Below are 27121 nucleotides of genomic sequence, written 5' to 3'. Positions count from 1 at the left end.
CCCTTCCATAGGACTAAAGTCAATGTGGAATCCAACTTGCAAACCATCCGATTTCCCAGTCGCCTTCAGGGCCTTCATCCCTCTCCACAGAGCCACTTAAGGACACAACTTCTCAAAGCCCGATGTGGCCCTCCACTCTCTTCTCCTACATGCTCAGCCACCACTGAAATGCTGTCAACTTCCAAATCATAATTCCAAGTCACAACAAATGCCTACCCAACACCTACCCTTGGTTGTCTGTATTAGTTGTCTACTGCTGTATAACAATTTACAACCAAATTTAGCAGCAAACACTTAATATCTCACACAATTTCTGAGGATTGGTAATCTAGGAGCAGCTTAAGTTACTGCTCAAGTTCTCTCATGGGTGGCAGTCATGGGTTCTGTCTCAAGTTCTCTCATGGGTGGCAGTCAAGATGTTAGCTGGGGCTGTATCATCTGAAGGCTTGACTGAGGCTGGAGGATCTGCTTCCAAGATGGCTCACCCTATTCACATACTGGCAAGTTGGTGCTGGCTATTAGCAGGAGGCCTCGGTCCTTGCAACATGGCCCTCTCACAACATGGCAGCTGATTTCCCCTACAGTGAGTGCTCCAAGGGAGAGCAACCAAGATAGAAGTCACAGTGCCTCTTATTACCTGTCTTGAAAACCAGACGTGATCACTATCACCATAATTCTTTTATTAGAAGCAAGTTACTGAATACAGCCCACAATGAAGGGGAGAGGAATCAAGCTCCACCTCTTGAATGGAGAAGCATCAAAGAATATGTGGACTTATTTTAAAACCACTACACTGTCCAAGGGCAGACTTATAAACTCCTCCCCCAAACCCAGTCTCTTTCAGCTGGTGCCTATTAAACTGTACCCACTCAAGGTAGCCAGGAGCCTGGGCCATCTCTTCTCTCATGCTCACATCCCTCATGTCTAATCAAACACCAAGTCCTCTCATTCTCATCTCCTAACATCCTAACTACAAGGTAGCAAAGATGATGGTTAAGAGTATGGGCTTCCTGGCCAGGTGCTGTGACTCACACCTGTAATCTCAGTACTTTGGGAGGTCAAGGCAGGAGGATTGCTTGAGACCAGGAGTTCAAGACCAGCCCGAGAAACATAATGAGACCCCATTTCTACTAAAAGAAATTTATAAATAAATTTTAAAAAGAGTATGGGCTCCCAGACTGAACCCTGGCTCAACCAATTACTAAACTTCCACTTGCCTGTTTCCTCATCTTTAAATGAGGAGAATAGTATCTACCATATTGTGAGGATTAAATACTCCATGTAAAACCCACAGGACAATGCCCGGCACATAGTGAATACTAAATAAATACTTGCTGTCGTATTTCTCAAATTTGCATCTCTGTCCATCTGCACAGGTCTAAGCAATTGTAATCCTTCACCCAGATGATTTACACAGCCTCCTATTTGGTCTCCTTAAATCCACTCTGTTCTCAAATATGTTCTCCACAGAGCATCCAAAGGGAGCTTTGCAAAGTGCATATTCAATCATGTTAAACATCCACCCTCCACCACCATTGCTTTAAAACCCTCAAAGATTTTTAGTGCTTCTTAGGATGAAGATGAAGCCTTCCTCTCACTCTGCACAATCTGGGCCCTTGCCCAAGTATCCAGTCACCTCCTGATAAGTCTCCCTGCTCTTCAGATTTTCATCAAACCCACCATGCTTCTATCTGCCACCGGGCCTTAGCCCACGCTCCCCCAGAGGAAAACTCATGTCTTCCCTCACACCACCTTACTTCACCTAGAAAAAATCTAATCGCCTTTCCTATCTCAACACAGGTGTTATTGTCCAAAGAAACCCTCCCTGACTTCAAAATCTCCTTAGAACACACATCCCAGTCTGTAATTTTTTGATTAACCCCCTCTCTCCCACTGTACACGAAGCTCCACGTGAGCAGAGACCACACCTGCCATTGCTCACCATTCTTTGCTCAGCTCCTAGCCCATGTGTGGCACAAGGTCAGTTTCCAGGAAGTGTTTGTGGAATGAATAATTAAATGCTCTCGCTCTCTCAGATATTGCAGTGAGAGTTCCAAGTGTCAGGGACTGGCCAACAGAAAAGGACCCACCCTCCAAGCTGGCCTCCTCCCACCTCACCCACCCTGGAGATGCTGAATCATCAAGTCACTCCTAGCTGGACCACGTCTCACATAAACAAATATCAGACCCCTCCGGAAGTGCCATGAAGTGGGGCTTCCTGCCTCACTCTGGGGCTGCCAGAGCTCTCCATACCACTGAGAAAGTGATTGATGGCTTTATCCATGGCTTCCTCGGATGCTGGGGAAAGGCTCAGATTTGCCTGGCTTCTGGAGGCTGCAGTTCCTGAGTACAAACCCCTGGCCTTCTCCCCAGCTGCCCTCCCTGAAATCGGGGTCAGGAAACACATTCCCTCTCCATTAATTTATTTATTCACTGACTTCAGCCACCTTTCAGGGACTCTTTTTCTCCAAATATCTACCTGGGCCCCTGGGGGGCAGTGTGGGGTGGCAGAGAGCACATCCCATCTAAGTCTTGACCAGCTGTGCCATCAACATGCTTGTGGCTTTGGAAATTCACTTTCTTTTCCTAGTATACCATGACACCTGCCTGCTTCCTCCTGCAAGTGTTCAATACTCCATGTCTGCAATTATCTCCAAGTCACCTCTTTCTTTCATCTCTATCCCCAGCCACTCCCTGATGCTGGTGGCACTCTCTGTCACACAGAAAGGACTATTCATCCCTGGAAAGATTGTGCACTGGTTCTGTGCTGAGCACAGAAATCCAAGTCTGTCCCACAGAGAAAAGAGAGCCTGCTTCTCACATCACACAAAGGCCTCTGTTTTGCCCGTGACCTCCACAGTCACCCTCCTCGGCCTTTCTTGTCCACTCAGCTAACTTCTTTATTTTGTGTCTGTCCATGCCATGCCTGCTGCTGATGTGCCCAGTGTGAGAATCCTGTTTGCTTCCCAATGTCTGAGGCTCTCCTGTTCCAACCATAGAGTCACAGGACTCCCAGACCCCAATCTGCAGCTCACCAGGTCACAAATCCCAGCGTGAATCCTTACAGGAAGCCAAAGAAAGGAGTTTCATCCCCCACCTTGGGATGCAGCTCCCTTTGGCCTTGCAGCCCTGAGGCCCCGAGGCCTATGTGCATGGTCACTGGCCTCCTCCTGTCTTGGGCCCATCCTGAGGTCCTGTCTTGGTTACCCGCTTTGAGAACCAACTCCAAATGCCCAGCCCCCTTGTCTTGCTGTTGTTCCTGATTTGCTCGGAGGCCCTGCTGCTGGGGTACAGACATCCCTGGGCCCCCTAAACTCCTGAAGATCACCTTCTCCAGAGCCCCAGAAGGTAGGCTAAGCCCACCTGGTGTGACACCTGACTCCATACCCTGTTTCTCTATCCACTCTCCTTAGCCATGGACCTCCTATCCCTTGTCTTCTGGTCTGGATCACCCCCAGCACAGTCTACCTTGCCTGCCTCTCGCCCAGTTAAAAGTCTCCCTCAGTTTGCTCCCTGCAGTGGGATGACCCTAAATCTTCCCCAAACTACTCCTTGTCAAGCATTTCTAGGGCCCCAGAGTAGATCTGAAAGAGACTTAGCTCTTGCCCTAAGACACAATGTTCCTTTTCTTATATCCCTGGGTTCAAATTATGTATCATCCAACAAACTGCTTTTTAAAAATCTGATCCGTGCTGGCTTCTATTTTATGCACTGGGGTGGAAGCAATGAAAAAAACAGAGAGGAACCTCTGCCCTCAGGCGTTTGCACTTCAGTGAAAGCCCACCAGACATGGAGTCAAACTCCAAAACGAGAACTTCCTCTGCCTGTCCTGAGGCCTCTCCACTTACCAAGTGGAGTCAACCTTTCTGGTATTGTCATCTTGAATGTCGAAGCATCGAGCTCCATTAGTGTCTCCCTCCAAGCTCCACTCCTGTTCCAGCTGTTGCTCCCCATGGTTTCCCCTTCAGGGGAGGAACAGTTGTGCCCCCTTTGGCGCCTCCAATATCTCCATTGCTTTTCCTTCCCCCTCCCTGTTGCCTCCTCCTCTTCCTGGGTCAGATTTACTAGTCAGCCCTTTTACCCCTGAGGAACGTCCTCTGTCCCCTCTCCAGTAACCCACCCCTCTTTTGTTCTGTCTCATCAGCAAGGCGAGCCTGCACTGCTCTCCATGCAGATTTTCTCCTCCCCAGAGGCTGCCACTGGAGTCCACAATGACAGGGGAGCCGAACATTTCCCAGTCAGTCGCCAGCCCTCAGCAGAGCTTGGCCTGGGGCCCATGCAAGCATCTCAGGAGAGGAAAATCAACTTTCCTGGACCCAGCCCTGGCTTTCCAGTGAGATCCCACAGCCTCCGCAGGCTGCTGGCATCCACTCTGGAAAGGACATATGGGTGGTAAACAGACTGTGTGTGCCCTGCAGCCTCCACAGGGCAAAGGCCTGGCCCTTGCCATAGGAGCAGATCTGACGCATGCATAGTGGTTCTGATGCATAACCACCCAGAACATGGTGCAGAGGAGCCTGGGCCTTCGGGACCTCTGAGTCACAGAGCAGCCAAAGAACTCCCAAGGGCTGTGAAGGTGGGACAGGGACGGGGAGCTGCAGTGCCATGGTACCACTGCCTCTTCCCTCCCATACAAGGAGCTCTTCTGTATGGCCTGGCGCCTCAGGTTCCTATGGCCCTGGCATAGACAATAAGAAATAGCCTGCCTCGCTTCTTTTGCCCCCAGTAAGCACTCAAAATGAGAGTCGTCCATTCTCCTAGGCCAAGCAACTAGGCAGATACCAGCTCACAGGTGAGTGGAGGCTCGTACCAGCCTGCCCTGCCTGCCAGCTTCACCAGAGTCTGGGCATTCTTAGGCCCCTCCATTATGCCAGGGGTCTCCAGACCTAATTTTGGACTATCACTAGCACCCAGCCACCCTCTCCAGCGGGCTAAGACCCCATGTGAGTGAGGACAGGCTGTGATGAGAAGGGAGTGGCACTCCCAGTCAGGCAGAGAGCACCCTGCAAGTGAGCACATTTGGTCAAGACAAGGAAGGGCTGCTACAGAAATCTAAGTGGGTATCTGACACTGGGGCAGTGGAACTCCACCCCTTTGGAAGATGGACTGTAGGATGACTGAATCCTCCCTCACCAGGTTTCTTCTTCCCGGATTAGAAGAGTTTTAAAGTCAACAACAGAGGCTAGTTCTGGAGCAAACCAGCCCTAAGCTACAGTGACCCCGAAACAGAAGCTACGAAGGCAAGAGCTCATACCTGTAATCCCAGCAATTTGGGAGGTCAAGGTAGGAGGATCATTAGAGGCCAGGAGTTTGAGGCTGCAGTGAGCTATGATCATGCCATTGCACTCCAGCCTGGGCAACAGGACAAGACTCTGTCAAGAAGAAAGAAGAAATAAGGAAGAAGGAGGAGAAGGAGGAGAAAGAGGAGAAAGAGGAGGAGGAGGAGGAGGAGGAGGAGGGAGGAGGAGGAGGAGGAGGAGAGGAGGAGGAGGAGAGGAGGAGGAGGAGGAGGAGGAGGGGGAGGAACAGCAGCAGCAGCAGCAGCAAAGAAGAGAACAGCATCTTTAGAAAACCAGCTATTCCAGGAGAAGAAAAGCAGCAAAAAATGATGATAACCTCATTATCCTTGGAACCTAATAAGACTCTAACCAGATCATAGCTGCCAAGAGAGGGGGTTAATGGTATTCAGAAGTTACAATTGAGGTGATGGCAGCTGGAATATTAGCAGGACCTTCCAAAGAAGGCAGAAGAGAAATTTAAGAGGCGGTGGTGAGCAGGCATCATCTTTCCTAGAGATCAACACCAAAAAGATTACGATACAGACCTAGGAGGGAGAGAGTCCAGCTTCCAGATTCCAGACTGGAGGCCGGGAGGGTACATAATTCTGAGAGCCCTATCAGTCCTTCCTTGAAAGAGAGAGAATTCACCTACAGAAACGCAAGGAAGGGAGGGTCTAGCCACCCCTCCCCCCAATACCACTCTCACGGTCTGCTGGCAACCCATCTTTATGGACGCAAGCTCCGGCATCCATGGCAGGGTCATTTTTACAAGGTGCTTACACCCCATGCCTCCCGGTGCTTTTGACACTCCCTGGAGGGACACTGCCAAGGCTCCTGGGAGCACAACAGGAGGCCCTTGGGCGCAATCCTGGAGCCAAGTTCAGCTGTTCCCCCAGCTGGAGCCCAGCCTCCTGACTGTGCACCCCAGCTGGCTCTAGGGACTTGGGGAGGGAGCCTTCCACTTCTCTTTGGAATAAGGGGCCTGGATTAGCAATATTTCCCAACTATGATTTGAGGAATTCTGACCCCACTAGATGCTCCATGGCAAGAGGTTTCACTGGACAAATCATCCTGGGAAATGCTGCAACTCTGCCAACCCTCTCAGAGCTCTCTGTTCTCCTTAGCATAGTAGAGGCTTTGAGCAGCCTACAGTGAGGAGGAGAGGGAAAGCAGCTTAACTTTGGTGATGTTTTGTGCTGGCCTCCACACATGAATTCTGTTCTATATGCTTTATCTCAAACCCTCTAGGAAGGCACTATTGTAACCCCATTTCATAGAGCCATCCTCTGGGTGGTTCTGTGCTGCTCCTCTTGGCCCAGAGTGTCTCCAATGTCCCATTCAAGCCTGGGACACTTGTCGTGAGCACGGCTTTAGAAATTCTGGACAGGAGGACCTCTATGACTAATTAGACGCTTTCCTCACACTGAGACGAGTCCCATTAAATTGGTGGGGGGCAGGGGGAGGGGAAGAGACTGAGAGACAGACCGAGAGAGAAAGAGAGCAAGAGAGACACACATCAAGACAGACACACACAGCTGTAGAGACACACAGAGAGAGATGTGGAAAGACACTGAGAGACACATACAGAGATACTGAGAGAGACACTGAGACAGAGAGAGACACTGAGAGACAGAGACACAGACACAGAGACACTGAGAGACAGAGAGAACATGAGAGAGACACTGAGACACAGAGACACTGAGACACAGAGACACTGAGGACAGAGAGAACATGAGAGAGACACTGAGACACAGAGACACTGAGAGACAGAGACACTGAGGACAGAGAGAACATGAGAGAGACACTGAGACACAGAGACACTGACAGAGACACAGACACAGAGACACTGAGAGACAGAGAGAACATGAGAGAGACAGAGAGACAGAGACACTGAGAGACAGACACTGACAGAGACACAGACACAGAGACACTGAGAGACAGAGACACTGAGAGACAGACACTGAGGACAGAGAGAACATGAGAGAGACACTGAGAGACAGAGACACTGAGACACAGAGACACTGACAGAGACACAGACACAGAGACACTGACAGAGAGAACATGAGAGAGACACTGAGAGACAGAGACACTGAGAGACAGAGAGAACATGAGAGAGACACTGAGAGACAGAGACACTGAGACACAGAGACACTGAGAGACAGAGACACGAGACACTGAGAGACAGAGACACTGACAGAGACACTGAGACACAGAGACACTGAGACACAGAGACACTGAGAGACAGAGACACTGAGAGACAGAGACACTGAGACACAGAGACACTGAGAGACAGAGACAGACATACACACAGAGAGAAGGTAGTAGGGAGAGGGGAGCGCAGCCACGGTTGTGAGGAGAACCGGCCGAGACAAGCTTTGTGAGTGAGCCGGTGCTTTGGAGGGGAGATGAAGGCGGCTTGAGTGTGGGATCTCAAACCCACCTGGGCCAAGCCAGATCCCCCTTGGAATGTGTTTCCATTCACAGGCTGAGGAGGGCAGTGGCCGTGCCTGTGAGAGAGGAACTCTCACGGAGGAAACAGGCAGATCCTCATCACCCTCTGGCTCCTTATGGGCAGCTTGGCCTGGGTGAGGAGGACCCCCGAGTCCACCTGGGAAATCTCAGCTGCCTGCTAGAGAGGGCAGCCTCAGGGCTAGGGAAGTAGGAGAACTAGGGCCAGAATTGTAGGGGCAAGGGAGCGCGTGCTCAGTGACAGACCCAGGCTGAGTGTGAACGACCCATTCCCCTCCACCCCGCCCTTTCCTCCAAACGACTCACATGCCTGCCCCCCTCAGCCCTGAACACCTAGCCCCAGCCTGCACAGAAGACCTGCAGTCTGGGAGCAGGCAGGCTCAGAGCCCTGCAGGTGGCAGGTGGGGGGTTGGTTCTGTCCATCTTTGGATCCCCACCCCCAGCCCTGTCCGGGACATTTGTCCTCAAAGGAGCTTTATTTGGTCTTCTCTCCATTTCTGTGCAAGCCTAGTGAGAAGCCACGGCCAGCAAGAGGAAGCAACGGCCATCTGCTTGGACCTCATTTGAGAAGGGCTGAAATGGGCTACCTGTCCCCAGACTTCCCTCCCACGCAGTATGTCAGAGTCTGGCCACTAGGAGAAGGTCTGAGAATGTTAAGGTTTGAAGAGACCCAAAAGCCTAGCCTTCCAGCAGAAGCCTCCGTCCCTACAGGCTGGGGCAAAGAGGGCGGACCCCAGGTGGCAGCATGCGGGTCACATTTGTCTCACACGATTTGGCAACTGGTAAGTCTAAGCACTGTGGCCCAAAGGCTGGGAGTTCCTACTCAGAAGTAAGACGGCCGCGATCTAAATCCCGGTTCTGCCACTTCCTATCTGAAAAACACATGCCTCCGTTTCGTTCTCTATAAAACACAGCCCCATCACCAGGCTGAAGGCAGACTCTTTGGGGCAGATCCTTCACCAGCCCATTTTGCAGATGAGAAAACTGGGGTGAATGAGCCGGCACTAGGACCCCAGGTGCTTCACCCCAAGCACAGAGATCTTGCCGCTTCAGCAGGCCAACTTCCCTCCCCAGGGAAGGCTGGGAAACAGTAACCAGAGAAGCGGGCAGGAGGGACTCAGAACCCTGCCCGGCCCCCAGGAGGGTCTCTGCCCGGGTGCCAGGCTCAGAGCTGGCCAGTCCTGCCATTCCTCTTGCCTCTGGTTTTTCCGAATTCTGCCTCTCCCCCTGGAAAGCCATTGCAGGCAGGGCTCTCCCAAGCCTCGTTTACAAAATTATAAGCTTCCTTTGTCCCCAGTCTCCTCTGGTTACAATAACACTCATCGGCTCTCCAGAGCTTTCAGGGGCATGGAAAATGTGACTTCACTCCTCAAGGATTTCTGATTTAACAAAATGGCATTGGGGAAAGAAAATGAAAAAGAATGTCTCTGTCCATCCCTGATAGAAAAGGCAATAGGGCTCCAGCCTCCCAGCCCAGAGTCAGGGCCAAGAGCTCCCAGAGGGCCCAGAAGGCACAGACAGAGGACCCTCACTCCCTCTTGCGCTCCACAGACTGGAAATCAGCCTCTCTGGGTGGTGTCTAAGGGGAACAGGGAGGGAAAGGGTCACTGAAGACAGGTGTCAAAGCAGGAAATAAATACATTCTGTCTTGCCATTCCCCAGTTTGGCAACTTTATTATTCCTTACCTTCTTTACTCAGTCAGTCCATCAGTCACTTGTCCTAAGTGCTTAAAATGAGTGACTTTGGTGTCCAACCACCGGGGACAGTATTCTGGCTCTGCCATCTTTCCAAGCCTCAGTTTTCTCATCTGCAAAATAGAGACAATATAGTCTGGACCTTACAGGGCTGCTGTGAAAGCTAATGAGATAACCTGTGCCAAGGACTTCGCACCAGGCCAGCAGATCAGAAGCTCTCGAGACAGGGTAGCTCTTGGTGCTGTCATTCATCCTCGCAAACCTCTGTCAAGCAGAGCAAGGTGTCTGAGGCTGCACTGTTGGGAGTACCCATCTCATGGCACCTGCAGTCTAGATACCCAGCCCTGGAGACTCCTAGCTGGCCCATTACTTTAAGTCCTGAACACCAGGACTAGTCCAATAGGTAGACTCACAGGGTAAGGAGAAGGGCTTAGTGAGTGCTTGCTGCATACAAGACGCTGTGCAGGTGCTAGGGAAAATTCTGAAATAGCAACTATAAATCAAACTCCACGATTTCAGGTGTATGAGAAATATAATTTTTAAAAAATTTCTTTAAATCAAGTTAAATCCATCTCTGAGCCCCCATCCCACCTGAGACAGGAAATTCGGTCCTGGTCATTAACAGAACCTACCCATCCTCTCTCTCACCAGCATCATTGGAAGGGGTGCATGCGTGGTCACTGGCCATTTGTCCCCAGTGGGGACAAATGAGATACCTGATGCAAGGCCACACAGTACCCAGGAGCCCAGGGGCTCTGCTGCTTCTGTGCCAACCACTGCCAGAGAAAGCTGGTCACAGACACATCACAGTCAGCCCTCTGAGGTCCTGCCCACCCTGGGCATTGCCAGGGAAAAGGGTGCTGTGCTTCCTGGACTCTTCCCTCAAAGGCACTCACATCTCAAGTAACTCAGGCTCCCCGAAAGGAAGAAAAAAGAAAAGAAAGCAATTCCTACTCCCTGGCCTGCAGCAGCAGACTCCCAAAGCAGGGCTCCCAAAGGAGCAGGCTGTTTACATGGGAGTTGGGGGCAGTGGAGACAAAAATATAGGGATAACAGAAAATGAATCGTTGTATCTCAGAGATGGCCCCTCTAAAGAGGTGACTTCCAGGGGCTCCTAACAAGACACTTGTACCTCCTCCACCTTCTACTCCTACCCTATCACCCACAGGCAGAGGAAGCAGCAAACCACGTGGTGACATTTCAGGTCTAACAAAAAGCCCTCCAGGAAGTAAATCAATCTCCCCAAAGCTTCCTGAACACCTACACTCTCCTTCCTCTAAGGCAGATGTCCTGGAGAGGTCTCTGTCAAAAGGGATCTGTTGACTTACCACTGTCACCTTGCTGAGGCCAGGGCAACAGGGAAGATTAAGTGTTAACTGGGAAGCAATACTTATCCAATAAGGGAAATAGGTATTTATTTAGCATCTACTAGGTACCACCAGGTGATTTCACAAACATCCTACCTGCTCATCACAACCATGCAAAATGAGTACTTCATTCCGTTATTGATAAGGAAACAAAGGTCCTGGGAAAGAGGCCAAGGTCACAGAGCTGTATTATGACAAAGCTGAGAACACTCAACCAATATTTAATAATAATACTATCACTTAGGGTACTATTATCATTCCCATTTTATAGAAGAGACTCTGAGGCACAGCAATTAAATGATCTGTAAGGGCCAAGAAGGCTGCCCCTGAGGCCTGAGCTATTTACCCCCTCATTTTTCTGCCTCTGCATGAGAAGCAACTGGTTGGAAAGTCCCACCAGTTCCGGGAATTCATGTTCTGCCCAGATTCCTGCAAATGAGTAGGGAAGCACTACCAAGGATTCTGGTGGCTTTGCATAGGACTTAAAGATTCACATTATTTTGAAATAAAGTTTTGCAAAGAATACAAATGCAAATATTTAGAAAGTAATTACAGAGCATTGCTTTGGGCAGCAAAAGACAAAAACCCCTACGTGCCTCACTGCCTTCTCCTACTCACCCCCCGCATCAATTCAAAGGCCTGGAATCCCTGGCTCTGTTCAATAAGCAGAGATGGCTCTAAAGAGAGGACCCAACGTGCTCAGCAGTCGTGGATAAAGGAACACCAACAGCCAGAGACAGAAAGATCCCTTCGTCGGACAGATGAGAAAACTGAGGTCCGCGTGACGGAACAACTTGCCCAGGGTCAGGCACCTGCGTAGGCACCTGGACACATGTGCGTGTACACGCACGCAAGGCCACGCACGCTGGGGCTCTGGCCGGCACGGCCCTCACGTGTCCTCACGCACGTATTCCCCGCATCGGTTCCCCCAGCGAGCCCCTGCCCGGGCCTCCGGAGCTGCTCACACGCAGGTGAAGACTGCCCCCTGGTGGGCGGGAGCCCTCTGGAGGTTTGCAGGGCCAACGTCCTGCGCCTGTAATCCCTGAAAGGGGCTCCTCTGGAATCATCCCCAGGCCCTGGGGCCAGGATCGAGGCTGCTCTGGGAACTGGGCTTACATGGGTATGGGTTGGGACCTCTGGGGTCTTAGAACCAGGGAAATAATAAAGCAGGGGCTTGATGTTGCAAGTTTAGTCCCTGAAAGCTGATTGAAAATGGAGATGAGCAACAGGAAATTTTTGGGGGGTGCTTTCTAGAGATCAACACCTCTTCCAAGGAAGGGACACAAGCAGGGCTGGGCAGAGAGAGAACGTGGGCTGTAGCACAGTCACCTGAAGGCCGGGAGCACAGAAGTTAGGATGGCCCTCTGGGACTAACAGGTTTAGCAAATAAAAATACAGGATGCCCAGTTAAATTTGAATTTCAGATACATGTGAAAGTTTTTTGTATAAATATGTTCCATGGAAGGAGAGGAGGGTGTCTGTGCAAAAGCAGTGGGAGTTGGGGGTTGCAGTGGTGATGCAGACTGCTTACATATAGAGAGATGGAACAAACAGGTAGAACAGTCACCCACCACATTCGTGGTTTCTGTGGATTAAACAAACTGTGGATTGAAAATATTGGGGGGAAAATGGCTGGTTACGACTGCACCAAACATGTACAGGCTTTTTTTTTCTTGTCATTATTTCCTAAACACGATAGTATGACGATTATTTACATAGCATTTACACTGTATTATGTATTACAAGTAATCTACAGGTTACAGGAGGATATGTGTAAGTTACATGCAAATACTACACCGTTTTACAGAAGGCATTTGAGCATCCATGGATTTTGGTATCTGAGGGAGTTCTGAAAAAAATCCCCCATGGATACTGGGGGACAATTATACTAGGGATAATAGGAGCCATGTTTCTCACTACTGGAAATGAGAGTAGGAAATATGGAAAAAAGAAAACAAGAATAAACCCAGTGGAATTCGAGATATTGGTGTGAGCTCAGTTTGCAATATATAGAGGTATAAAATACAGATATAAATGCATGAAGGACTATTATGGACTGCATGTTTGTATGTAGAACTACTGTGGACTGCATATTTGTATCCCTCTCCCAAATTCATACATTTAAACCCTAACCCCCAATGGGATAATATTAGGAAGTTGAGCATTTGGAAGGCAGTTAGGTTTAGATGAGGTATGAGGGTAGAGAACCCCATGATTGGACTGTATCTTTTAAGAAGAGAGAGAGACTAGAGCTTGCTCTCTCCACCATGTGGGGATACAGTGAGAAGATAGTCATCTGCAAACCAGGAAGTGGACTTCACCAGACATGGATTCTGCACCCTGATCTTGGACTTCCCAGCCTCCAGAATTGTAAGAAATGCATTTCTGTTGTTTAAGCCACCTAGTCTATGGTATCTTGTTATAGAAGCCCAGAGTAAGAAAATGACTCTAGATATAAAGTTGGAATGTGTGTGTATATAGTTTGTTTGCTTGTATGTATATCTATATCTACATATGTAGATATATGAGGATATATGTAGCGATACATATATTCTCTATCTCTACTGAGAAGGTGTGGGGATAGCAACACCCTAATAACAATAACTACATTCCTTGGTTTCTAAATACCATTCTGTGCTAAAAGAAACCAGAGCTCCTTGCAGAAATAGCCACTTCTAAGACCAGAGCTGAAAAAGTACTGTCAATTACTAAGTGACAGTGACAGTTATTACAACATCCAACTATGATTGTTGATTTCTCCCTTTAGTTGTTTTTTTGTTTCATGTATCTTGAAGTGCTATTATTAAATACACACACATTTAGAATTGATATCTCTTCTCAAGGAATTGACCCCTTTATCATCTGCATTAGTCACCTTGGCCTGCCTAACAAAATGCCATAGACCAAGTGGCTTACACAACAGAAGTTTACTTTATTACTGTTCTGAAGGCTGGAAAGTCCATGATCAAGGTGGCAACAGGGTTGGTTCTGGTGAAGCCTGTCTTCTCTCCTTGGCTTATAGATGGCTACCTTGTTGTGTCTTCATGTATTAGTCTGTTCTCACATTGCTAATAAAGACATATCTGAGACTGGGTAATTTATAAAGGAAAGAGATTTAATGGACTCACAGTTTCACATGGCTTGGGAGGCCTCACAATCACACAATCATGGTGGAAGATGAATGAGGAGCAGAGTCACATCTTACATGGTGGCAGACAAGAGAGCTTGTGCAGGGGATCTCCAATTTATAAAACCATCAGATCTCATAAGACTTATTCACTACCATGAGAACAATATGGGGGAACCACCCCCATGATTCAATTATCTCCACCTGGCCCCACCTTTGACACGTTACAATTCAACTTGAGATTTGGGTGGGGACACAGCCAGACCATATCACTTCACATGGTATTTCTTCCATGTATGCAGAGAAAGATCTCTCGTGTCTCTTCCTCTTCTTATATGGATACCAGTCCTATTGGCCCCAGCCTTATGGCCTCCTTTAACTTTAATTTTGTAAAGGCTCTCTCTCCGAATACAGATACTTTGATGGTTAGGACTTCAACATATTAATTTTGAGAAAACACAATTCAGTTCAAAAAATAATCTGTACCATTATGACCCATGATCATCTTTATCTTCTCCTCTATTTTGTCAGATATTAATATAGCTATACCAGCTTTTTTATGTTTGATGCTTGCATAAATAGCTTTTTCCATTCTCTTACCTTTGTCAGTGTGTTAATACTTAACACACATCTCTTCTAAACAGTGTTTTTCTGTGTCTTGCTTTTTAATTGTCTGACAAACTCTGCATTTCAATTTCAGTGCTTAGTTTTTTATTAATTAAATTATTGATGTGGTTTGCTTTAATTCTACCATCTTGCTACTTGTTTTATCTGTTCCTTCTATTCTTCATTCTTTTGTTTCTCCTTTCCTGTCTTAATTGAGTACTTTTTTAGTGTTCTGTTTTCTCTACCTCTTTGTGGTTTTTTTGTTTTTTGTTTGTTTGTTTGTTTGTTTTTTGCAGAGACAAGTGAACATTTATTTTTGTACCTTTCTTCCTATGTGTATTTCAGGACTTTTTCAAAACAAGGTCCCAGGAATCTCCAGATTCAATTACATCCCTGGGCTTGACTGACTGCTGCAGGAGTCTTAGTGAGCCTTGTACAAATGCTAGAGTTATTCATTTACCAACATTAAACCCTAGGATAGAAGATGCAACAAAAGCAGGTTTCCTTCGTCCATGGAATATGCTGATTTCAGATGAGGCAACAGCCAATGTAGAATATGCTGTAATTTTTCCTTGGAACTGGACTGTGATGAGAGGTGCTTGCCATGAACATAGCTAGTCTTTTCTTTGACCCTTCCTTTCCAGTTTTTGAAGATAAAGCAGGAAATAATCTTCTCTGAAGATACTTGATAAAAATTCCCCCCAAAAAAACAAAAACACATGCTTCCACTTCACTGATAAAGATTTACTGCAGTTTGACACCTGGGTCTAGTTCAGCTGGCGGATGAGCTGATTGATGTGTTCACCCCATAGCCAGGTGTGCCCATCTCCTTGAGGAAGCCCACTCTATTTTTGGTAGCATGACAGGCCACTGAGAGGTGGAAAGGGCACAAGAACCATGAGATCTCCTGGAAGTGCTTCCCTGGGAAGGCAATTTCATGAATGAGGTCTTCCAAGCAAATGACACCAAACTTCAAACTTCCCTAGGTGCTCCTCAATCAGTGTTGTCTGTCAGAGGGATGGTCTTATTCTTGACCTTGGCTTGTCCAGTTTGAAAATGAGTTCCCGGACAGACTTCAGATTTGGAAATCCCTAGGTCACATAAGGTTCCACTATATGCAGCATTTTTAGGTTCTTGGGGGTGACTTTTACAAGACACCACTAAAAATTTTCTTTGGGCAAAGTCTTGCAATGGTTCTCTGCACCAGTAAACATGCCATCAATCCTTTCGATGTGTACAACAAAGGCCAAGGAATGTTTATCTGGTGATTCCAAGGCATGAAGTTTCACTTCTAGTCGTCTGAGACACACCTGGTCACGTTTCTGCCTCCAGGAATCATGTAGAAATGATTCCAGTCACTTAAACCTGAGCCCTTTTCCTTTCCTCTGCCCCTTCTTTGCCAAAAGTGCCTGCTTTGCCTGGGTGGCTTCGAGGGCTTGATAAGCCTTCCTGTTTTCCAGGAGATTTTCTGGGACCAAAGGGATTTTTCTTTGCTCTTGCTCCACCATCTTTCTAGTGTTACAACTACCTGTACTTTTTATTTTAGTAATTGCTTTAGAGGTTACAATAGGCATTCTTATCAGACTTTATCTTGAAATAATATACCATACACATAATCTGAGATACTTAGCATAGTATAACCTCATTTACCTGCAATCCATCTTTTGTGTTATTATTGCCATATACATATTTCTGCATGAATTATAAACTCCCCAATACAATGTTATTATTTTTAAATGAAAATGTTAACTTTTGAATAATTCAAGAAAATAAAAATATAGGGTTATATTTATTCATGTTTCCCATATGCCATATTCTTCAATCCTTCCTGTAGATCCAGATTCTCTCTAGTAGCATCTCTCTTCAGCTTAAAGAATTTCCTTTAGCATTTAGTGTAGTACAAGTATGCTGTTGGAAAATTCTCTCTGCTTTTATGTTTAACTTAATATACCTTTATTTGTCTTCATTTCTGAAAGCTATCTTCACTGAATATTTAATCCAACATTGATACTATATTTCTTTCTGCAATTTAAAGATGTTATTCCATTGTCTTCTGGCTTTCAATTTTTATGATGAGAAGCCAGCTATAATTCTTATCATTGTTCTCCCGTATATAATGTGCATTTTTATTTGGTTACTTTTAAGAACTTTTTTTTCCAGTTTTTTTTTTTTTTTTTTTACTTTAAGTTCTAGGGTACATGTGCACAACATGCAGATTTGTAACATATGTATACTTGTGCCATGTTGGTGTGCTGCACCCATCAACTCGTCAGCACCCATCAACTCGTCATTTACATCAGGTATAACTCCCAGTGCAATCCCTCCCCACTCCCCACTCCCCATAATAGGCCCCAGTGTGTGATGTTCCCCTTCCCGAGTCCAAGTGATCTCATTGTTCAGTTCCCACCTATGAGTGAGAACATGCGGTGTTTGGTTTTCTGTTCTTGTGATAATTTGCTGAGAATGATGGTTTCCAGCTGCATCCATGTCCCTACAAAGGACACAAACTCATCCTTTTTTATGGCTGCATAGTGTTCCATGGTGTATATGTGCCACATTTTCTTAATCCAGTCTGTCACTGATGGACATCTGGGTTGATTCCAAGTCTTTGCTATTATGAATAGTGCCACAATGAACATACGTGTGCATGTGTCTTTATAGCAGCATGATTTATAATCCTTTATATACCCAGTAATGGGATGGCTGGGTCATATGGTACTTCTAGTTCTAGATCCTTGAGGAATCGCCATACTGTTTTCTGTAATGGTTGAACTAGTTTACAATCCCACCAACAGTGTAAAAGTGTTCCTATTTCTCCACATCCTCTCCAGCACCTGTTGTTTCCTGACTTTTTAATGATCGCCATTCTAACTGGTGTGAGATGGTATCTCATTGTGGTTTTGATTTGCATTTCTCTGATGGCCAGTGATGACTAGCATTTTTTCATGTGTCTGTTGGCTGTATGCATGTCTTCTTTTGAGAAATGTCTGTTCATATCCTTTGCCCACTTTTTGATGGGGTTGTTTGTTTTCTTGTAAATTTGTTTGAGTTCTTTGTAGATTCTGGATATTAGCCCTTTGTCAGATGAGTAGATTGCAAAAATTTTCTCCCATTCTGTAGGTTGTCTGTTCACTCTGATGGTAGTTTCTTTTGCTGTGCAGAAGCTCTTTAGTTTAATTAGATCCCATTTGTCAATTTTGGCTTTTGTTGTCATTGCTTTTGGTGTTTTAGACATGAAATCCTTGCCCATGCCTATGTCCTGAATGGTATTACCTAGGATTTCTTCTAGGGTTTTTATGGTTTTAGGTCTAACATTTAAGTCTCTAATCCATCTTGAATTAATTTTCATATAAGGAGTAAGGAAAGGATCCAGTTTCAGCTTTCTACTTATGGCTAGCCAATTTTCCCAGCACCATTTATTAAATAGGGAATCCTTTCCCCATTTCTTGTTTTTGTCAGGTTTGTCAAAGATCAGATGGCTGTAGATGTGTGGTATTATTTCTAAGGACTCTGTTCTGTTCCATTGCTCTATATCTCTGTTTTGGTACCAGTACCATGCTGTTTTGGTTACTGTACCCTTGTAGCATAGTTTGAAGTCAGGTAGCCTAATGCTTCCACCTTTGTTCTTTTGACTTAGGATTATCTTGGCAATGCGGGCTCTTTTTTGGCTCCATATGAACTTTAAAGTAGTTTTTTCCAATTCTGTGTAGAAACTCATTGGTAGCTTGATGGGGATGGCATTGAATCTATAAATTACCTTGGGCAGTATGGGCATTTTCACGATATTGATTCTTCCTATCCATGAGCATGGTATGTTCTTCCATTTGTTTGTGTCCTCTTTTATTTCACTGAGCAGTGGTTTGTAGTTCTCCTTGAAGAGGTCCTTTACATCCCTTGTAAGTTGGATTCCTAGGTATTTTATTCTCTTTGAAGCTATTGTGAATGGAAGTTCATTCATGATTTGGCTCTCTGTTTGTCTGTTACTGGTGTATAAGAATGCTTGTAATTTTTGCACATTAATTTTTAATCCTGAGACTTTGCTGAAGTTACTTATCAGCTTAAGGAGATTTTGAGCTGAGATGATGGGGTTTTCTAAATATACAATCATGTCATCTGGAAACAGGGACAATTTGACTTCTTCTTTTCCTAATTAAATACCTTTTATTTCTTTCTCTTGCCTGACTGCCCTGGCCAGAACTTCCAATACTACGTTGAATAGGAGTGGTGAGAGAGGGCATCCCTGTTTTGTGCCAGTTTTCAAAGGGAATGCTTCCATTTTTTGCCCATTCAGTATGATATTGGCTGTGGGTTTGTCATAAATAGCTCTAATTATTTTGAGATACGTTCCATCAATATCTAGTTTATTGAGAGTTTTTAGCATGAAGGGCTGTTGAATTTTGTCAAAGGCCTTTTCTGCATCTATTGAGATAATCATGTGGTTTTTGTCTTTGTTTCTGTTTATATGCTGGATTATGTTTATTGATTTGCATATGTTGAACCTATCCAGTTTTAACTTTCAGAAGTTGGACTATCAAAATGCCTGGGTGTGATGTTCCCTGTATTTATCTTGATTGAGATTCACTGAGCTTTCTATATGTGTGACTTACTGATTTTGACCAATTTTGGAAAATTGGTAGGAAGAGCCATTATTAAAATTTTTAAAATCCTTATTTGAAAATCTTAATCCCTAGGTCAGCAGTCCTCAACCTTTTTGGCAGCAGGGACTGGTTTCGTGGAAGACAAGTTTTCCCCAGATGAGGGTGGGGGTGGGGAACGGTTTCAGGATGAAACTGTTTCACTTCAGATCATCAGGTATTAGATTCTCATAAGGGGCACGCAGCCTACACCTCTCGCATGTGCAGTTCACAATAGGTTTACACTCCTGTGAGAATCTAATGCTGCCACTGATCTGACAGGAGGCGGTGCTCAGGCAGTAATGCTCACTCACCTGTTGTTCACCTGCTGCTGTGCAGCTCAGTTCCTAACAGGTGATGGGCTGGTACTAGTCTTCAGTCCTGGGGTTGAGGACCCCTGCCCTAGGTTGTCCATGGACTTGTTTCTAATTGAGGTCTTTCCTGTTTCTTCATCTGCATTTTTTTTTAGTTTGGAAAAAATCTCAAATTTTCAAGAAAGTTGCCCAAATGAAGCAAATCTTTTTTTCTCTAAATTATTTGAGAGGCAATTTCCAACTAGATGCCCTTGCTCACTGAACACTTTTGTATGTATGTATTGCCTATAACAAGGATATTCTGCAATATAACCTAATCAGATCATCAAGGTCAGGAAATTAATGCTACCATTATTACTATTATCTCATCTTCAGATCTCATCCATGGTTAGTTGTCTTAATAATGTTCTTTACTGTAAAATATTATAGTCCAGAAACTCACGATGGATTTAGATGTCATGTCTCTTTAGTCTCCTTTAGTCCATAACAATTTCTTTCTTTCCGTGCATTTCATGATCATGACTTTTTTGAAGATTATAGGACAGTTATTTCATAATATGTCCCTTAACATAGATTTGTCTTAAGTTTCTCCATGGTGTATTTTAGCTTTTGCATCATTGGCGGAAATATCACCAAAGTGAGCTGTACAACTTGAGGTGGGACATCATTGTTATTTATCTCACTAATGGAACAAGTTATGCACAGAAAATTTACCAAGAGAGACCATATTTTTTATGAGGCTTTACTTTTGTGAGACCCTATAAAGTCTCAATAAATTTAATAGTATTAGAGAAATACCAAGTTTTTTTATCTGACCACAATAGAATCAGATTAGAAATCAAAAATAGAAAAATAACTAGAAAATCTCTATTTAGAAACCGAATACTGTAAGTTTAAATAATCCGTAGGTCAAAGAATAAATCAAAAGAAATTGTAAAGCATTTTTCACTGAATGAAAACACAACAGAGCAAAATCTATAGAATGTTACTGAAGCATAAATTAAGGGGAAATATATGGCACTAAATGCCTATATTAGTAAAGAGGACAAGTCTCAAGTCAATGGCCTCATCTTTCACCTTAAGAAACTAGAAAAGAAGATTAAATCCAACCCAAAGTAACAGGAATAAAGAAAATAACAAAGAATCAAGCAGAATTCAATGAAATAGAAATCAGAAAAATACAGAAAATTATGAAACCAAAAGTTGGCTCTTTGATAATATCAGTAAAATTGACAAATTTCTAGCTAGACTAATACAGAAAAAAGAAAAACAGAGATGACACAAATTACCAATATCAGGAATGAGAAAAGTGGTATGACCATGGCTTCTAAAGATATTAAGAGGAAAAAAGAGGATACTGTGGACAATTTTAGGCCAATAAATTGAACAACATAGATATAATGGACAAATTATTTGAAAAACATGAACTACCAAATCTCACTCATGGGAAATAAATAATATTTATACTGATAACCCTATATTTATTAAGCTAATTGAATTTGAGTTAAAATTCTTCTCATACACACACACTCTCACACAAACCATGTGCAGGTCCAGAAAATGACAAATGTGAAAGAACTTCATAAGTAATTTTTTTAAAATTTCAATAGCTTTAGGGGTACAAGTGGGTTTTGGTCATGTGGATGAATCACATAGCGGTAAAGTCTGAGCTTTTAGTGTACTCATCACTCAAATAGTGTACTTTGCACTCAATAGGTAATTTTTCATCCCTTACCCCCTCCCAACCTCCCCACTTCTGAGTCTCCAATGTCCATTATACCACTCTGTATGCCACTGGGTACCCATAGCTTAGCTCCCACTTAGAACATGCAGTATTTGGTTTTTAGTTCCTGAGTTATTTCACTTAGGATGACAGCCTTCAATTCCATCCAAGTTGCTGCAAAAGACATTATTTCACTCTTTATGGCTGAATAGCATTCCATGGTGTGTGTGGGGGGGTGGGGGATGGAGGTCTATGTGTGTGTGTATATATATACACACTTCAGATATATATACAGATGGTACCACTGCAGTCCAGCCTGGGCGACAGAGGGAGACTCCATGTCAAAAAAAAAAAAAAGGTGGAATGCTGCCTTTGTTTTTGTCCTTTTATGGCTTCTTCTGGTCATTGTCATAGTGACTGTCAACCATCATGGCCCTGGGAGGAGTATTGTTTAGCATGGAAATGTGATTATAATAAAGCCTGAGGTACTTTTGAAGTCACTCCTCATCTATCTTGGTTCTAACCTTCTCAGTTGGTGTGGTTACAAAGGGAACATTTTTATCACAGGTGTCCTGTTTCTTAAAGATAAGCAGAGTTAGGACAGATAGAAATTCAGCTGTGTTATGTAGGCATTACACCAGTGGGAATAGATCAAATGGTAGATCTAGTTTTAGTTCTTTGAGAAATCTCCATACTGTTTTCCATAATGGTTGTAGTAATTTACATTCCCACCAGCAGTGTATAAGTGTTCCCTTTTCACCACATCCACACCAACATCTCTTGAGTTTTAACTTTTTAAGAATGACCATTATGCTGGGGTAAGATGGTATCTCATTGTGGTTTTAATTTCCATTTCCCCAATGATTAGTGATGTTGAGCATTTTTTCATATGTTTCTTGGCCATTTGTATATCTTCTTTTGAGAAATGTATGTTCATGTCATTTGCCCATTTTGAATGGAATTATTTGATCTTCAACAAAGACAAAAACGTACATTAAGGAAAGGACACCCTATTCAATAAATAGTGCTGGGAAAATTGTTTAGCCACATATAGAAGCGTGAAACTGGATCACCATCTCTCACCATATACAAAAATTATCTCAAGATGGATTAAAGACTTAAATCTAAGACCTGAAAACATAAAAATTATAGAAGAAACCCTAGGAAAAACTCTTCTGGACACTGGCCTAAAGAATTTATGACAAAGATCCCAGCAGCAAATGCAACAAAAAACAAAAATAAATAAATGAACCTAATTAAACTAAAAAGCTTTTGCACAGCAAAAGAAATAATCAACAGAATAAACAGACAACCTAAAGAATGGGAGAAAATATTTGCAAACTATACCTCTGATAAAGGATTAATGTCCAGATTCTACAGAGAACTCAAACACATCAGCAAGAAAAACATTCATAAACAACTATTAATATAAGGAGTTATTTGTAAAACTCAAGCAGATTTCAAACCTAGAAGAAATGAATATTTTTTTAAAAATTCATAACTTGCTACAATTAACCTCAGAAGTGATAGAAAGTCAAAATAAACAAATTTCCAGAAAGGAAATGAAGTAGTAAAATAGCTCCCCACTAAAAATTCACAACCTACATAGTGTTACAGAGACATTATATCCAAGTTTGTTGTTGTTATTGTTGTTGTTGTTTTTTGAGATGGAGTCTCACTCTGTCCCGCAGGCTGGAGTGCAGCGATGCAATCTCTGCTCACTGCAAGGGCCGCCTCCCGGGTTCACGCCATTCTCTTGCCTCAGTCTCCCAAGTAGCTGGGACTACAGGCGCCTGCCACCACGCCTGGCTAATTTTTTGTATTTTTAGTAGAGACAGGGTTTCATTGTGTTAGCCAGGATGGTCTCGATCTCCTGACCTCATGATCCTCTCACCTCGGCCTCCCAAAGTGCTGGGATTACAGGCATGAGCCACCGCGCCCAGCCTATATCCAAGTTTTAAAGAGCAGATGATTACAATACTGTTTATTCCAGAGCACTGGAAAAAGAAGGAAAACCTTAAATGAAGTAATAAAAGTTTCCCCCTAAAATTTCACAGCCTACATAGTGTTACAGAGACATTATAGCCAAGTTTTAAAGAGCAGATGATTACAATACTGTTTAAACTATTCCAGAGCATTGGAAAAGAAGGAAAATCTTCAAATTCTTTTTATGATGTATGTATAATATTAATATCAAAACTTGAGAAAGAGGCCAGGTGTGGTGGCCCATGCCTGTAATCCCAGCAATTTGGGAGGCCAGGGCAGACAGATCGCTTGAACCTAGGAGTTCTAGACAAGCCTGGGAAACATGGCAAAACCCCATCTCTACAAAAAATAGAAAACTTAGCCACACATGGTGGTGCACAACTGTAGTCCCAGCTACTCTGGGGGTTGAGATGGGAGGATTAACTGAGCCCAGGGAGATTGAGGCTGCAGTGAGCTGTGATCATACCACTGCACTCCAGCCTGGGCAACAGAGTAAGACTGTCTCAAAAGAAAAAAAATCAAAGAAAAAAATAACTTGAGAAGGACTGCACATGAACACACACACAAACACACACAAAAGGAAATTCTGTATCAATTTCATTTAGGGAGATACATGTCAAAATATGAATGAAAAATTAGCAAAAATCATGAACACATTAAGAATAAAACATCACTATTTCTACCTCCGATATGAAGGAGTAAAACACCTAACAAATCAACCTTTCCATAAATGACAACTACAATCTCTGGGGAAAAAAGTTAAAAGTAAAAAATAAGCCAACTACCCTGTCATTGAAAAGCGATCAATGAGAGGAGGCAGTAGCAGATGTGGGATGAAATTCATGTTTTGTGGCTTGACTCTGGGAATAGCAGCAGCTGTTCTGGTGGTACTCAGCAACAGAAACTCCAATAGAAAAGCATATCATCATTCTTCCTGAAGGAACTAAAAAAAGGATACTGGGGAAACCAGAGCTGCCAAAGACAGAGGATACCCTAGAAAAGAGAAAACCAAAGAGGAAGTATCCCAAAATCTGTGTATAAATTCTGCCTAGTCTGATTCCCCTGAAACACGTATGTACAGGGCAGACTAGAGGCGGTCTGAACTGAGATCTGAATTTCCACACACTACAGGCAAGAGAGACTTTGAAGTATGACTCTCCCAAGTTAGTTGCTTCATAAAACAACACATCAATACTATTTGGAACAATATAACAAACTCCAGAGCCTCCACAACATAACATTCAAAAGATCTAGAATACAATTTAAAATAATTAACATACAAAGAACCAGAAAAGCGTGACCCATTCTCAAGGAAAAGAGCAACTAACTGGGGTTCAGTCCTGAGAAGAATCAGGTGTTGGAATGATCAGATAAAGACTTTAAAGCAGCCATTATACCTATGCTCAATGGGGTAAATGGAACCTTCTCAAAATAAATGAAAAGATCAGAAATCTCAACAGAGAAAAAATAAAATAAAATAACCAAAAAGAGATTTTATCTGAAAAATTTAATAACTAAAATAAAATTCACTGGATGGGCCTACTTGCAAAATGGAGATGACAGAGGAAAGAATCAGTGAACTTAAGGAAATCAACCAATCTGAAGAAGAGGGGAAAAGAGCGCCTCAAGGACATGTGGAATAATTTCAATAGTAGAAGAAGAGAATGGAGCAGAAAAAACATTTAGAGAAAAAGGCCTGAAAACTCTCTACATTTGGTATAAGATGTGAATGTGCAAAACTAAGAAGCTCAGCAAGCATCAAACAGAAAATATTTAAATAAAAACTTTCTTGGTAACATCATGGTCAACCCACTGGACCCAAGGAAAAAGAGAAAATCTTGAAGGCAGACAGACAAAAATGAAATGTTACATTTTTATCTGGACAGCAACAGTTTAAATGGCCATAGACTTCTCAGATGTCAGAGGTCAGAAGACTAGAGAACAACATCATTAAAGTGCCAAAATAAGAAAACTATCAACATAGAATTTTATATCTAGTTAAACTTGAAAAGTAAAAGCAAAATGCATTTTCAGATAAAAGAAAAGTAAATGAATTTCTTCTAGTCATTAATTCTGGCTTATGAGAGATGATACCAGAGGTAAACTCAGATCTTTAGGAATAAACAGAGACCAACAGAAACAGTGAGTATCTGAGTAAATCTGAGTAAATATAAAAGTCTATTTTTCCAATAATTTCTTTCAAATAAATATGAATAAGGAAAAATTGTGAAATTCTCTTGTGCAGTTTATAATGTATACAATATAACTGTAACATAAATGCAGGTGAGGTCATAAATTAATCTATAGAGTCACAAGGTGCCTATATTTTATGTAAAGTAGTACAATAGTAATCTTAAATAGACTGAGAAAAGTTAATGATATGTTGTAATGCTTAGAACAATGACAAAAATAAAATTTTAAAAAACAAAGAGGTATAGATTAAAAATTAATAAATACATAAAATGAATTAAAAATGCTTGAGCAGTCCAGAAGAAAGTAGAAAAACAGGAAAATAGAAACAAAAAATAAGTGAGACAAACATAAAACAAATTACAAAATGGCAGAACTAAGTTCAAACATATCAATAATTATATTAATTATGAATGGCCTCAACATCCAAATAGAAAGACAGAGGTTAGAGAAATGCATTTAAAAATAAACAATAAAAAACATAACCTAACATGCTTTAAATATAAAGATAGGAATAAGTTGAAATTAAATGAATGCGAAAAGATATATTATGCAAACCATAAGAGAGCTACATTAGTTATATAAATATCTGATAAAATAGAATTCAAGATAGAACAATACCAAAAATGAAGAGGGAAATTTTATAGTGACAAAGGGATCAATTCACCAATGAGACGTAATAACCATAAATGAGTATATATCTATCAACAGAGCCTCAAAATACATGAAACAAAAATTGACAGAATTAAAAGGAGAAATAGACAATTCTATAATCACAATAGGTTTTTAACACCTCTCTCTCAGCAAGCAATAGAGCAACTAACAAGAAACATCAGAAAAGATCTGTAAAAATAATGGTATTATTCAAGAATCTGAATAATAATATTCACCATGTTGACCTAACAGTTACAAAACACTACCCAACAACTTCAGAATGTATTTATTTCAAGTGTGCACTATGTGTTTGCTGAGATTTACCATAGTCTGGGCATAAAACAAGTCTCAAATTTAAAAGAATTGAAATCATACAGAATATTTCTCTAACCACAACCAAATTAAATTAGAAACAAATAAAAGTAAGATACGCAGAAAAACCCAAAAGCTTGTGATAAGATTCTTAACACACTCATTAGAATGTTTAAAATTAAAAAGACTGACAATACCAAATGTTGGTGAGGATGTGGAGCAACTGAAACCTTCATGCATTGTTGGTGGAAATGAGAAATGATGCAACCACTTCCAAGAAGTGACAGGTTGTTTTTGTTTTTTTAAGTTAAACGGCATACTCTGATTTTTCTTCAGATTGCATAAATCTTTCGCCTTTTACTAAAATTTTAACATACACCTACCATATGACCCCACCAGCCCATTTCTAGGTATTTACCCACAAGAAATCCAAGCATTTGTCCACAATAAGATCTGTATGTAAATGTTCACAGAAGCTTTATTCTTAATAGCCAAAACACTGGAACCAACTTAAATATCCATCATTTAACTAAATGAATAAGCAAAAAATATAGTATATTTATACAAAGGAATACTACTCAGCAATAAAACAGAACAAACTACTGATAAACACAAAAACATGGAAGAATCTCAAAATCAGGCAAAGGAAAAGAAGGCAGAAATATATAGATAGATAGATAGATAGATAGATAGATAGATAGATAGATAGACAGACACACACACACACACACACACAGAGACATATATCTAGTATTACTCAATTTA

General features: G+C 42.9%; 1 protein-coding gene and 1 long non-coding RNA gene across 3 annotated transcripts in view; one reads left to right on the top strand and one right to left on the bottom strand.

The window, feature by feature from the left end:
- The window catches only part of ARPC2 (actin related protein 2/3 complex subunit 2), an 870481-nt gene that overhangs the window by 340272 nt on the left and 503088 nt on the right, over positions 1-27121 (top strand). The gene's annotated exons all lie outside the window — the stretch shown is intronic.
- The window catches only part of LOC126932458 (uncharacterized), a 58928-nt gene that overhangs the window by 5991 nt on the left and 25816 nt on the right, over positions 1-27121 (bottom strand). Inside the window, exons 3-4 of one of the 2 annotated variants that reach the window (XR_007718185.1) lie at positions 9435-9556; positions 4226-5372 (exon numbers count right to left, since the gene is read on the bottom strand). This is a non-coding gene — a long non-coding RNA (uncharacterized LOC126932458). Of the gene's footprint in view, positions 1-4225; positions 5373-9434; positions 9557-27121 lie in introns of those variants that run through there. The other variant, XR_007718184.1, reaches the window with a different exon arrangement.

The sequence above is a fragment of the Macaca thibetana genome, chromosome 12 (genome assembly GCF_024542745.1).
Source record: "Macaca thibetana thibetana isolate TM-01 chromosome 12, ASM2454274v1, whole genome shotgun sequence".
NCBI classification, from domain to species: Eukaryota; Metazoa; Chordata; class Mammalia; order Primates; family Cercopithecidae; genus Macaca; species Macaca thibetana.
The sequence above is the reverse complement of the archived record's forward strand: the minus strand, read 5'-3'. Positions and strand labels throughout refer to the sequence as shown.